The sequence below is a fragment of the Hippocampus guttulatus genome, chromosome 2, assembly GCF_054856545.1.
Source record: "Hippocampus guttulatus isolate MCC_2025c chromosome 2, RoL_Hgut_1.0, whole genome shotgun sequence".
Classification (NCBI taxonomy): domain Eukaryota; kingdom Metazoa; phylum Chordata; class Actinopteri; order Syngnathiformes; family Syngnathidae; genus Hippocampus; species Hippocampus guttulatus.
Window position 1 is genome coordinate 6312638 of NC_141262.1, and position 13652 is coordinate 6326289.

The window sequence follows — 13652 nt, forward strand, 5'->3', positions numbered from 1 at the left end:
TAGCTCAGGAATTGGGAGAATTTTCTCAAATTTGTACGTGTTATTTGATGATAACCACAGATTGATGACAACCCTGATCTGCATGTATACGGACTTGGGACTGCATATTGTATGTTTCTGGTAAGTAGTGGGGGTTGATGCATTGCTTACTTGTTTTAAAAGATCAGCTTTTCTTGTTCTGCTGGAAGATCTTTTTATTTTATAATTGTTTCATATTTTACAAAATTTAAAAAATCCACAAAAAATAATCACTTAAAAAGTCTGTGAACTGTGTAGTTGTTTTCCTGTCACACATGTTACGTGGCATGATGCTTCATGCAGCTTTGTAATTCCATCTCCTCCTCCATCAGCTCCCATGGTTCAAGTCGGGCCTCATTTATTCACCTGGCACGTTCGTGCGAGTCTCGACACTGTGTGGAAATCTCCACACTCCCATCCCTCCTCCTCTTCTTTCCCGCTGGGGTTTTGCTGTCTGCCGCACCCTGTCTCCACCCGAGTCGGCCCAACTCGCCGTTCCTCTGCCTTTGAATGGCTTAGCTGCGGGTCTCCCACAGTTCGCACGCTCCATCGGATGAGTTTTTTTTTTTTCCGGATGATTTTTTCCGAATCCAAAATAGTGTGTGATAGAATAAAAGCATAGCATTTAAATGCATGCTGGCATACTGTTTATGACGACCGCTTCACAGGCACTGTTGGGTTGTGCTTCGAGCCAATGTCCCACTTGCAATTCTACATGTTAATGCAGTGAACCTTTGCATATTTGCAGTTTGGCACTCCGGAATTAACAGATTTTATTTGTTTATTTATTGCGTAACCACCATTATTTGCTGAATAAATACAATTTTAATTTCAACAACAGTACAATGGAATCAACTATCCCAAGCAAAGAGAAAGAGAAAAAAAATTCAACCAAATCTGAAAATAATCCACAAGTATCCACTGTATTGTTTGCACAATCTGGTGGCCTCTCGGTGCCAAGGAAACAATTTCAAGTGAGTTGAGGAGCTTCAATGAGACAAAAGTCATGCTTTATTACCATCTTATCCACAGTCATTTACAACCCGTTTTCAAGGAACGTGAATTACTGACGGATTTTGCTGTTCACTGTACAGCTGTTTGACTTTATTTTGTTTCATGCGGTCATGTTTTTCTGTGTCCTTTGCTCATGTCGTGTCAACTCATTTTCATTTCCACCTGTTCTGCTCGGGCTTGTTGGTTGTGACTGCAAATCAGTTCCCTCTAGCCACCCATTTCTTGGCCAGGTGTGCCTCATTGCCTTTGCTCGTATTTAGTGCCCTACGTTCATTGAGTCTGTGTCGGTTCATTGTTGCTGCTGTGGCTGCTGTTGCCGCTGCATTGAGCAACCTCCAACTGGGTCCCAAAGCGGCTCCTAAAGCCGCAGTGACCCGGGTACCTGCAGACCCAGTTGTCTGCTGAAGACCGGGAAATGTTCGTAGCCCGAAGGCACGCCCAACACCTCTTGGAGGTCCTTCCTGAGTTAGGCTGCTGCTGTGGCCTTCGTTGACATCGTTGCCCCACAGTCATCGATGTTGTTTCTCCTTTTTTGCTGTACTTTGCGTTTCATGATTTTGGGACCTTTCATTCAGTATTGTTGATGTTTCTCTGATACTGATGGTTTGGCCTTTTCTTGTCATAAATCCTTTGAGTATGCTTCTTCCTGACCTCCTTGTGGTGCGCAACCTTTTGCCACCAACTCTGTGAGGCAAGCCCACCTCTCGGACAAACACTTTGATTAGTGTTCCATTGATAAATGACTGAGTAGTAAATCGTAGGGAGCCTGTTCCACTCCGACGACTAAACTCAAGAAAACATCAACAAACACTTAGTTGACAGTGCCAAAACAATGCGATCTTACCCCCGATAACTGTCCGACGCGATAGTTAGCCACCCTAACTGTTGTTTTCAACAGCCCTCCAGCTGACCACTGGGCCTTTGACTTTCTCCCACTCGTTCCAGCAGAGGATTATCTCCCTGTCAGCAGCTTGTCTGTATGTCCCTCTCTCACCCGTGTCAAGCGATGCCAACTGTTGTGTAACCGGCTCGCTCGGCACCTCCGCGCTGCTGTCAACACAGCATTATGAGACGCCGCTGATTGTGGCTAATTGTCGCATGCCAGTGTTGGCAAAGCTAGAAGGTCACCGTCTTCTGCCAACGTTTTTGCATTCTGATAAAAGAAACGAGACACACATCAACATACAAATACTACATTGTGTGTGCGCGTGTGTGTGACTTACTCTTTATGAAACCATTTTATTTCTTTGCATTCTCCATTGTTATGTCAATTTTTTTCTGATGAAAAGCATTGTAACAAAGAAAAAAAGTTTTTTTCCCATTTTTTGGAGGGCTCTAATCCATCAATGAAGTTAAAGTTCATTTGAAATTGATTTGATCTATGGCTACATTGTGTGAAGGGTTGGTCACCAAATGGATTAAACTTGCATGTCAAGGTACCAGTTCGTTTTAGTTTCATTATGCAGTGGTTAACTCTTAAATGCTTTTGTCGACATCTGTCAGCGGTGATTGACTCATAGCATGGTGTTATACTCGCCTATTAGCGAGAGGTGGTTAAAATGTCTTACAATGTTGCTGATAGCTTAAGGTTCACAGCGGCATTGAGTTTTATGGGTTGTATTTTGAATTATTTCATCAGACCATAAAAGCTGCAACCCATCAAGGACAGGGAGGATGACTTTTTGTTTTGTTTTTTAACAGTTGACACCATGGCAATGATGAGTGTCATTGTGATGCATCGACCCAGCCTGAAAAGTAAGGCCTTCATCGCTCGCTAGAGTTCTGGACTATTGTTCAACTTTTTGACTGAAAGCAGTCATCGCTGGTGTCTTTTGATGAATCCACATCATTTCATTTGTGGGGTTGTTTGATTATTTTTAAAAGGTTTAAATACTGAATTGCAACTATTTGTGTGGTGGTGTATGTTGAGGCCCTGGAGGCCTCAGGCAAGAAGGCTCAAAAAGTCCGCTTAAAAACAAAAGCTAGGATGATGAAAAGTCCAAAAATCGGCATATTAAATGAATAACAAATGGCTACCAACACTGAAAGTGCATTGTATAAATAAGGAAAAAATAAATCTGGAATTTGCCAAATTTTCTGAATGATTAAAAAAAAAAAAGGAAGAATGGAAAGCAAAAATTTGAAAATCGCTGAGAGTTGTTTTACAGCGAACCTGTTTGTAGGGGGATTCTTGAATCCCGAAGTGTCATCGCAGTGTCTCAATAGGCAAGATTCTGCAACAGCCAGTGAGGGACCCTCTCGAAATTCTCGACATGTTGTGGTTGCAGTGTCATTGTTTCCTCATTGATATGGGCCAAACTGAACCATCTCTCGGGGCTCCCTTTAGCAAGGGGCAATTGGTTGCCTGCAATGTTGGATTTGCACACTTTTCTGCCCATGTGCATTCTACCATCGACTTAAGGTAGTCATTGAGTCACCTTTGTTTCAAATGCATACTCTGGATGGAGCAATACTAAGATACTCAAATCTGGCATCCTGCATATTCTGCCGTTGACTTGAGTGCTTTTTCTATTGTGTGATTCTGAGTCACTAATGGAATGGAAACATTATATTAAACCTTATAAAGTAATGTAAAAGAGACTTCCAAAAAGTTATAAAACCTTTTTTTCCCCAGAACTAAGGTCTTTAAAGTTTCTTTGTTCTTACGCACAGCGGCAGGACATGCACACCTCCCCACAGCAAGGTCATCTTGGGAAATGGTTGCCTCGATCGTGGCCTTGGCAAAAGTCAAACTGATTTCAATAATCAAAAGCAAAATAGGCACATTTTCTAATTAATGAACCTCCATACAGAGATTCCCATCAAAAGTACAATGTTGGAAATTGGTCCAACTGGATTTCAATGGTTTCCTCCCTCATTCCAAAAGCAAACCCGTAGAACACTAAATTGTCCTTAAGTGTGACCGTGAGTGCGGGTGGTTATTTGTCTATGTGTGCCCTGCGATTGTCTGGCAACCAGTTCAGGGTTTCCCCCCCATCTACGGCCTGAAGACGGCTGGAATAGGCTGCAGCATGCCCGTGACACTTGCGAGAATAAAGCGGTTCAGATAATGGATGGATGCACGGAGAGTTGGATGGATATGTGTTGCAATGTTCTCCCTCACCGGGGTTAACGGGAACAACGACCAAAAACAATAACACTATCACCGAAGCGGTGAGTTGAGCTTTACTGTTCCGTCGTTGCGGTACCTCACTGTACTGCTGATGGGCGTCCAAGTAACATTGAGCACCGAGCAGAGAAATCAGGATTAATTGTTTGCATGTGTACAGGGGGCAATCGCAGCAGTCTGTTTTATTGAGTCCCCGGCGAGAGTCCATATGCCTGGCTGAAATGTGCCAGCAGCGTGTTAGTCTGCACCCTGGTCTGCAGTGCTGCTATAATGACATGGATGCCCGTGGCTGCGATCCCGGAATGACAAGCCTCCGGTACTTTTTTTTTTTTTTCCTACAAAAATTAGCAAGTGTTCAAATGAAGTCATAGACTGAATGGCATAATGGACTACAGATGGATTAAACATGTTGGTAATCAGGCTGCAGTCTGACACAGTCTCATGCCAAAGGCAAACTACAGCGCGTTGCAACCCAAGTGATGACAAACTAGAGCAGACCTCCACCGAGGTTGAACTCGTATGCGGATATGACATGCCGTATTGTCCATGGATCACAACAGACTGACACTTTTCAGGTTAGGACTGGTGTTGTCTTGCCATCGACAGGATAATGAGAACATAATCGAGAGCAGGATAAATGGTATCCACTGGTCTCTCTGGAGGACAACTACTGTAGACAATGTTGGGAACATGTATTTTCTACATGAACTTTGAATGAACTTGTTCACTTCATTTATTCATTTTCTATTCTGTTTATCCTCACTAGGGTCGCAGGCATTCTGAAGCCTATCCCAGCTGTCGAATAAATTCGACTTGACTTGGGGAAGTACATTTGAATGTATTTGCAAATATGTTCAAACGTGCTAAAAAAACATATTTTAATGTTTTAAAAATATTTGGCCTACATTATACCAGTATTTTCAAAAATTAAGAAACCATTGATAATTGTAATTGTATGGTTTTATGTCTGTAGTGCATGATTTACATTCCATTCAATATTTTTTTCCATAATGAAGATATTGGGATCAAGTAGTTGAAATGCGCTCTCTCTCTCTCTGTGTGTGCGCGTATATATATATATAAAAAAACGTTTATTTGTTGTTGTTTTTTTACACGTGTCCAATTAAGTCAATACCATGTGGTACTATAGGGAAAAAAATGCTACATCTGTAGCATTTAGCGCAACAAGTACATTTGAACCCGTTTGCAAATACATTCGAACGTACTTAGAAAACACGTATTTGCCAGTCAAAACCATTTTACTCCACATTGGCAATTCCATGTTTCGGGTTGTCCCATAGTGGACCAGACAAATACTTGGCAGAGGTAACAATGGTGGGATATAGCAAGGGCAATTCTTTTGTTCCCTTGCTTCTATGTTTGCCTGTTTTTTTTCTAATTTCTGCCTGTCCTTGCAGTGCAGATTGCTTTTTGACAGCTCCGAGATAAATGCCTCATGTCCATTGCTACATATTTTATTTTGCTGTGTCCACTACATCATAGCCATAAATCAGCACAATGTGTAGCCACCGTGCGTGTTGTGGATGTGCCACATTTGCTCAACAACTTGAATGAGAAATTTGCTTTCTGAAGGCCAGCCCAATATGTCCACTGTTGCTAGGTTGATTTATGGATGCCCAAACCTCACGTGAGCTGCTGATGTCCACTGTGGATGTGTGGCATGCACTTTATGAAAGGCAGAGCATGAGCCGTGCTATAAGCATTCTGATTAAGCTTGTTTATTAATCCTGCCATACTTATTCGTCTTTATTAGTCTTTTTAATCCTTCGTCAAGCCATTCATAACAAAATAATAAACTTAACGAACAATCCGATACATTTCTGGGGGCATCTTTACAATTGGTTTGCAAAAATATTCACTTCTCAATGTTGAGACTGCAAATGAATGGCACGTGTGAAGCCACGACTAGCTATATTTGCTCACATGCTACCGTGTTAGCTTAATGTCATCACAGAATGAGAAACATCATAGGCAAGCTAATGAATAGCATCCATGTGGCGATGTGGATGTCTGAACACATATCGACAGCCAATATAACAATACTCGCAGTCATATATTCATTGTATACCTTGTGGAGAATAAGTACTGTATTACGACTGCATCTTAGTTAGTCACTTTGAGTAGTTGTGACAATTCTACTTCTTTTCTGCCCGGATGAATGTATTACACTACTTCCCACCTGCCGGTGGCCATGTTGGGCAGACCTGAAGCAATGAAAGATGTACAAACTGTTTCATTATTTTTCACTTAGTTATATTCATACTTTTCTTTAAGTACAATATTATAGGGTGCTATTTTCCTCATTAAAAACATCTTTATGTTTTGTGTCTTGGGGAGGCTTAATTGGATTAATTGCCATTTCCATGTGGCAGTTGTCCCATTTAATGAATTATTTTTCTGATGATATGGTTGTCTTCACATTTTGCACCAGGAGTGGCCATTTCATTAAATAAACAAACAAAAAACTCTTAAAATACTCAAATGTTTTGAGGGTTGCAACACTCAAAAATTTGAATATTAAAGCATTTGAGGGTTCTATGTTTTGCACATTGTAAACAACAGTGGTCAGTGAATAAAAGCTCCTCATTCGCTTTTACGGTGCCAATGGATTAATGTGTAAATTGCAATGTGGCATTCAAGAGTGGATGGAAGATATTGAGTGGACATCCACATAGTGCTGCTTAGAGACCAGCACAACCTCAATGATTTATGAAAGCGTTGATATAAGGCACGTTGATCTTCCTTGTTTATTTCCGCACATTGAATTGACTGCAGGTATGCAGTGGGAGTAAGTTACATCTGTGCACGTCATAAGAGTCTGAAGTCTTCATGGGACAAGAAAGACACACGATGCAGAGGCAAAAATCAAGCAAGTCAAGTCATTACAGTGTTGCCTATTGATATCAGTGATTTTTTATTATTTCTATTATTTTGTGATTGGCTGGCAGCCAGTTCAGGGTGTAACCCGCCTACTGTCTGAAGACGGCTGGGATATGCTCCAGAATGCCCTGCGACTATTGTGAGACCCTTTGGCACCACCTTGTAGGTACCCAAAAACCATATTGAATTGAGGTGAGGAGCTTCAATTTGGCAGGTATTTTCCCTGTATAGTGGAAAAGTACAGTAATCCCTCGTCTATTGCGGTTAATGAGGACCAAAACCATCTGCGATAAATGAAAATCCGCGAAGTAGTGACCAAATAACATTTTTTTAAAGAATTTAAAAATCAAGTCCGCAAACGATCCGCGAGAAGGCCATTATACACCTTCAAGTCATACAACCATTTTTAGATTTTAATTTTTTTCTGCGATGGGGCAATGTTTGATTGTCATCATCTTTATCCTATGTTGTAAAGTGCCGATTTTTAAAAAGGCTATTACGCCAGATTAAATCGGCCAGGCCCGACTATATGTAAAAATGTCACCAAATTGCCATATGCCTGTGCACTAAAAAGGAGCATATGATTCATATGATGACCAATAGGAGTGGTTTATTGTTGTTGCCGTCTTGCTGATGAATGCCTCCCTAATTCAAAAGTCCGCAGACCTTCAGGCAACAGACCATGCTGGCCTGCCACTTGTGCGGTGTTGTGTTGCGTTGTCCCATCTAATCATCTCTGCTAGACGAGCGGATAATTAATGGCGGTGTGGCGACACAGAGAGAACCGGCGGCCATTAGCAGGCTATGGCCTCAACCTTGTTTACCCAATGTGTCCTGCTACTCGCTTAATGAGCATGCGAGATTATCGGACATCTGGAGCTGCTTGTAGATCACAAGCAGGGAAGAATAATAATCGTCAACTTCGCCACACGCCATACGGGGGCTTTCAAATGAATTACAATGGGAACATCAATGTGATTCAGCCAAAACAATATGCATCACTGAAGGGATGGTTTGTAGCGTCTCTGCACAAGCTATACAGTATAAAGGCACCCTTTGTCAGATACACTGACAAAGTACATCATCGATGAGAGCCAATACAAGAGCCCGATTTAAAAAAAAAAAAGTTATTTTTATCCATCCATCCGTTCTCTAATCCGTTTACCCTCATGAGGGTCGTGTTCACGCTGGAGCCTATCCCAGCTGTCTTCGGGCAGTGGGGGAGGGGGGGCACCCTGAACTGGTTGCCAGCCAATCGCAGGGCACACATAGATGCAATATTCAACACCCATATCGCATGTTTTTCCAGTATGGTGCAACCCAAATGAAACTCTCACCTCGTGGTTCAATTTTTCAATTCATTCAAACTGATAAAAGTGGCAAAAATGTTTGCTGTCTGAGGCTCAGAGGAAATCTAAGCACAAATCCAGGACAAAAAAATTAAATAGCCTCTCACACACACACACACACACACACACATATATGCACAAATGCTGTTAATTGATTCCGATAGTACGCAGCATGGCAGCGTGAGGTCAAAACGACCTTTATGTTGGACAACTGTAATTGCCGAGAGTATGAGTGGTGTTTTTCAAGCTAATATCACTGATGGATGCAGAGGAGGGCGGGCAAGGTTTTTTGTTTTGTTTAGTTTTTTTTTTTCAGGTATTAGGAAAGCTGAGCATATGCAGGAAGTGTCAGGAGGGTCACTTCATCATAATAAAAAGCTGCTAATCGCTCTGCACAAATTACATGACTAGAATGCATGATGCAAGTCATGCAAACCTTTTAAAGATTAGAAATGAACAAGAGCACTTTTTCTATGATTATTAAGGTTGGCATTTAAGCAACAATATGCTGTGGATAACATACGGATTCAAGAAATGTTTTGGATGCTTGCATTTTTGTTTGTTGGAGTGATATTCATCCATCTTATATTACAACTTTTTTTTTCGAGGGTGGGGGGGGTAAAAAGTTAATCAGTAATTAACATTTCCTAAAAATAACAAATTACTGCTGTGTGTGTGCGTGTTAATTCACTTTTTACATTGTATTAAAAGTAAAGATAAGCAAAGTGAACCATTAATACCAAAAATAAAAATGCCATTTTTTCTCCAAACATCTTCAGCAGTAATGTAACAAAAAATATATATATATTATAATATTACACAATTTCTCTCATGAAAATCCAAATTTTGTGTGCTATTTTACTTTTGTACATTTTCTGGATGCTTGAATTTCTCCATATTTTGTCCAGGTCACTGTTTTGCGCAATCGGCTAACACTGAATGGGGATATAACAACAACAACAAAAGATACATCTAACATTTACTTCTCCCACCCTGTTGTGTTGAAAGTAATTTAATATATAATAATTGCTGTCCAACACCCATTTTGTGCATCACACCCGATGCTGTTCCAGTTCTGCTGTGCCAATTTTGGGCGCTTTCAGAAATGCGCTTGGAGTGCGTACTGGTTCACTCTGACCTTTCGGAAATTCATTACGTTACTCAAATTTGCCGTTTGGAAATTCAGAAAGCAGTGCCAGTGCGTGCACTTGGCACTCTGATTTGGGATATGATGCACCAGTGTGTCAAGGCGCACAGATGGAACCATTCCAAGCACGGGCTGGTAATTGGTTAAGAACAGAGGGTGCGTTTGGAAAACACTTGGAGTGGAGCGCACTCTGCCTCTCTGAAAACACACACTCAGAGTAGTGCACGGTTAGTTGAGTGAATTTCTGAATGTGCCTCTTGCGTGATCTTGGTGTGAAAGAGTTTGTATGTTCCTGCAGGTTTTCTTCTCTGGTTTCCTCCCACATTCAAAAAACACCTCTGGTATAGTCATAGAAGACTCAAAATTGTCCATAGTTGAGAATGTTTAGTTGAGAGTTTGAAAGTGCTCTATAAATACTGTTGACTTGACTTGACTTGACTTGAATGTGAGTGAGAATGCTTATTCGATATGACGTAAATGTTACTTGCCTAGGTTTGTTGTATAAGGAGTGTGATGGGCAAGGTTGGTGTATGTGTGCATTTTATTTCATGAAACCCCGACCGTTGATTGTGTGATAAACAATGACGACTCGGAAATGTTGACTGTGTGTGTAATCATCATTATTAAAAGACAACAGGTAACGTTGTTGAGAAAGTATGTTTGATATTGTGCATGTACCTTAATAGTATGAACACATGTTTGGATGGATGATCAATTTGAACATTACAAAATCAGAACAAATTCATAGCTTTGGAAAGTTTCATTACATTTGCATGAACACTGATGAAATGGTTGGGGGGAGAATTTTTTAAACGACAACCAAAAAAAAAAAAACCGAAGCAAGATGAACTCAAATGACCAGTTTCATCAGCACTATCACACTATTCAGATGTCAAACGGTTGACAAGCCTTAAGAAAAGCCACTAACAGTCCACTCCTTTCACTTACTTGCAACCGGAGATCAATCAAGTGTGGTGACTGGTGGGTGGAGGGGCTTAATATTCGTTTCAGGATCCGATGTACTGTTCACTAAGTGCACTTTGCTTGATGAATTGGAATCTATGGCCGGGACTGATTAGCCGTCTCATTTGCCAGCATAATGCTTTTTTCTTTTCCTCGTGAAAGGTTGAGTGGCTTCTCGCCACGCTAGAATGTTTATGACCACCAATTCCGCTACCGTTTGTCCAGCCGCTGGGGAAAAGTGCAATAATACAGCCGCAGCATTCTAATCCAATCACTTACCGAGCAAAGCGTTTTGGTTCACCTCCGCATTGATGATGGCCCTGAAGAGACGCAAAACATAGTGATTGCAAAGTACTGCATTCCAAAAGTTGACCTGGCGAAGATGTCAGCTGTCACATTGACATGGTCAGGAGAGTGAGTTGGGAGTAATAATGACGTCTATGACTTTTTGTGGGATACAACGTATCACTGGCTTTTCATCTTTTTTTTTTGAATAAAAATACAATTTTCCTCTAGGAATGTTATAGTTTCTTCTGTTAAAAATAATAATAAAACCCAGATTTTTTGGGTTTTTGTCCAATGTTACTTGTAATATGATTTTTTTTTCAAGCTGAAATTGGCAATGTATTTTTTCATATAAAATAATAAGACAAGACAGCCTGGTGATCCAGTGGTTAGCACGTCGACCCCACAGTGCAGAGGTGCTGGGATCGATGTCCGACCTCCATGTGTTGAGTTTGCATGTTCTCCCCGGGCCTGAGTGGGTTTCCTCCCACATTCCAAAAGCATGCATGGCAGGCTGATTGAACACTCAAAATTGTCCGTAGGTGTGAGTGAGCGCAGATGGTTGTTGGGCTCTGTGTGCCCTGTGATTGGCTGGCAACCGGCTCAGGGTGTCCCCCGCCTACTGCCCGAAGACAGCTGGGATAGGCTCTCGTAAGAATAAGCGGATCAGAAAATGGATGGATAATAAGACAATTGAATTTTAATTTGGACATATTTTTATGCTATGACATTTTCATTAAAATATGTTCATTTCCTATTCCAGAATTTATCAACAAAAAGTCAGACTTTTTCTTTGAATCATATTGTAAACATTTGGAGTAAAAATAGTTATATACTGTGTGTATATATATATATATATATATATATATAAATCTGTGCTTGGTGGTTGCGCCTTCTCGGCAGCATGGGTATACCAGCACTGTTTTTGCCTGGGAGGAATGTCGGTGCCATTTGACTGTCGTTGCTGGACAGTCCCGGGGCGCTTGTGTCTTGCGCCTGTAATGGGCAGCATTTTTCACAGCCCCGCTTTGTTCAGCGGAGAGATCGGTGCTGTTGAACGGTCTGCGGCTGGATGGATGTAAGGCTTGAGGAGCCGACGATGAGAAGAAAGGAGCGTTAGCGCGGAGCGCCGATGCGGATGTGGAACTGGGAGTCGCGGCTTGGAATTGAAGTGGATTTACATGGGACAGGAGATGTGAGCCAATCTCTTTTTCGTCGTGTTTGCTTTCAAAACTTAGCTTGTAGCAGACGTGTGCACATTTTCAGCATGACGTCTTTGATCCACTGGTGAAAGGACACTTTGATCCTCTCCTCTTTCATCTATAACTGCTTCAGACAACAAAGTGTATGCAGAAAAGTGGTGACGATTGCACGACTGTCTGTGTCCTATGTGTTGTGTTGTGTTATTTTGACTTCAAAATAGCGCCGCGAGAGTGGCTGCCTTTCCAGCAGCTCCTATATTTTGTTGTTCTACTTCTTCCTTTCATAACTTTGCTGCTGTGAATCGGGAATTTCTCCATTGCGAGACGAATAAAGGGTTTCTTATCTTATATATATATACAGGTATATTTTTTTAATGCAACTCATCTTTTTTTGTGAAACAAAAAGTAACAATGATTTTATTCTCATTATTCAATAAAATATAAAATCGTTCTTCCAATATTAGGGCTCTTTCATAAAAGAGAAAATAAAGTCTTTTGAATTTTTGTGAAGTTTTCACTTAAAAAAAAGCACTTTATCCTTGTGAAACGTTGTATCAGTCGGCATATATTATTTTAAATTGCACCCAATAAAAAAAGACCACTTTATGATCAAAATCATTGTGATTCATTTGTTGTAAAAATCAGTTTATTTTTATAATGACTCATTTTTCAGAGAAATCTGATGTGATTCTTATCATGCCACATAATTTTTCATTTTAAATACTATGTCATAATTTTACATGTTCTGGTGTTAAATATATATTGCATGAGTTTTTGTTTGAATATTTATTGTGCCATTATACTTTTTGCGAAAACATGAGCTCATTCTCATCGGACGTCATAGTACCTTACCTTACCTCTCTGAGCTCATCCACCCCTACACACCTGCCCGGGCCTCAGGTCTGCGGACCAGACCTTATTAGAAGTACCAAGAACTAAACTGAGGCTCAGAGGGGATCGAGCCTTTTCTGTTGCTGGTCCCTCTCTCTGGAATGACCTCCCGCTGAACATTCGGCAAGCCTCCTCGCTGCACATCTTCAAAACCTTCCTCAAAACTCACTCGTATTCTTTGGCATTCGACTCAGCATGACTTACAGTAGATTTGTTCTTGGTTTTGCTGTTCGGTGCTTTCTACCGTCTTTATTACCGATTTGTTTTACTGTTTATTGTATATGTTAAATTGCTCCATGTACAGCACTTTGTATGCAGCGATGGCTGTTTGAAAGTGCTCGAGAAATACAGTTGAGTTGAGTCATAATTGTTCGCTGTCAATCTCACTAAAACTGTATTCTCGCTAAATTTGTTTTTTGGGGGTAAATTTGTACAGTGTCAAAAAACACATTTTATAAAATTTCATTTCATTTTCATTTTTTTCATACAAAAAAAATGTGTATGAAGTTTTATTAAATGCTGGGTGATGGTTGGCAATCTTATGCCTATCCATGTCCTTGGAGGAGTTCTGCCTTCCTTTCCATAGTACTGTGTCGAGGTACAGTACGTGAAAGTGAACATTACTTCGTAAAAGGTGCATTTGTGTGAAAAGGAGTAGCCATCTATACTGATACTCTCACACATAAAAGCGCTTTTTGAAATGTTACACCAGCGCTTCTTCAGCAAAGCTCAGCACACTCCATGACCCAAGA